Source organism: Eschscholzia californica, unplaced genomic scaffold, assembly GCF_041429995.1.
Source record: "Eschscholzia californica isolate CP2 unplaced genomic scaffold, dmEscCali1.0.p SCAF_70, whole genome shotgun sequence".
Taxonomy (NCBI): Eukaryota; Viridiplantae; Streptophyta; class Magnoliopsida; order Ranunculales; family Papaveraceae; genus Eschscholzia; species Eschscholzia californica.
Genome location: NW_028238495.1, coordinates 82,501 through 83,996, shown reverse-complemented (window position 1 = coordinate 83,996; position 1,496 = coordinate 82,501).

Here is a 1,496-nt window from a genome sequence, read left to right as displayed (position 1 = left end):
TATAAGTTTGCTGGATTCCGACGAGTAACGAAGGAGTAAAGGCCCAGTATGCTTGGTTAAAAAATTGATGTTTCCTTGTGAAAATAGGAAAAACAATAACTTTGCACTATAAGGGGGAGGGTTGAGCTCCTTCCCCAGAGCGTGCACAGCACTTGTGCTGGCACGTTCCCTAGTGCTCGCCAAGCACCATAGGGCATCCAAAGGGCAAAGCTCGGCCTACTACATGATGGGAAGCTTCTAATATGTCGGAATACGAAGAGATTTCGTGCGACCCGAAGCTCGGCTCGGGCGTCCCGGCCTGTGCCGAGCTGTGCCGAGCGCGTCCCAGGCCGTCCCGAGCCAAGTCTCGGGCGTCCCAGGCCGGCCCGAGCAAAGTCTCGGACGTCCCAGGCCGTCCCGAGCTGTGTCGAGGCCGTCCCAGGGCGTCCCGAGCTGGAGCGAGGGCGTCCCAGGCCGTCCCGAGCCAAGTCTCGGGCGTCCCAGGCCGTCCCGAGCAAAGTCTCGGACGTCCCAGGCCGTCCCGAGCAAAGTCTCGGGCGTCCCAGGCCGTCCCGAGCTGTGCCGAGGCCGTCCCAGGCCGTCCCGAGCTGTGGCAAGGGCGTCCCAGGCCGTCCCGAGCAAAGTCTCGGGCGTCCCATGCCGTCCCGAGCTGTGGCAAGGGCGTCCCAGGCCGTCCCGTGCTGTGCCGAGGCCGTCCCGAGCCTAGTCTCGGGCGTCCCAGGCCGTCCCGAGCTATGGCGAGGGCGTCCCAGGCCGTCCCGAGCCAAGTCTCGGGCGTACCTGGCCGTCTCGAGCTGTAGCGAGGGCGTCCCATGCCGTCCCGGGATGTCCCATGCGCGTCCCGTGCCGGCCCGAGCAACAGCTCGGGCGTCCCGTGCCTCGGCCCTTCCAAGTGGTGCTTCGTCGGACATCTCGATATCCACTCGAGCATTTTCGACCATTCTCCATATGTGGGTGTGTGGGTATTTATCAGGAATATTGGAGAAAGAATCGGGAAAAAAATATTTTTTTTCTATTTTTTTTGAATTTTTAATTGTTTATTCACTTAAAAATTCATAAAAAAATAAATATTTATCGGAATCGCTATTATTATATATCAAAAGAATCCTTGTGAAAAGACCTTTCCAACGAATGCAAGTTTGTTGGATTTGGACGAGTAACGAAGGAGCAAAGGCCGAGTATGCTTGGTTAAAAATTTGATGTTTCCTTGTGAAAATAGGGAAAACAATAACTTTGCACTATATAGGGGAGGGGTGAGCTCCCTCCCCAGGCCGTGCACAGCCCTTGGGCTGGCAGGTGCCTTGGCCCTTGGGATGCAACATAAGGCATCCCAAGGGCAAAGCTCGGCACGGGGGTGGATGGGAAGCTTCCAAGAGTTGCCCAACTCATCCCCGACGTGGAAAATCGAAGAGGCGGCTGGGGGGGCCCGGGGGGGCACCACGGGCAAAAAATCAAAAACTCCCCAGCCTATGCCGGACACTTGGGGAAGCATCCCC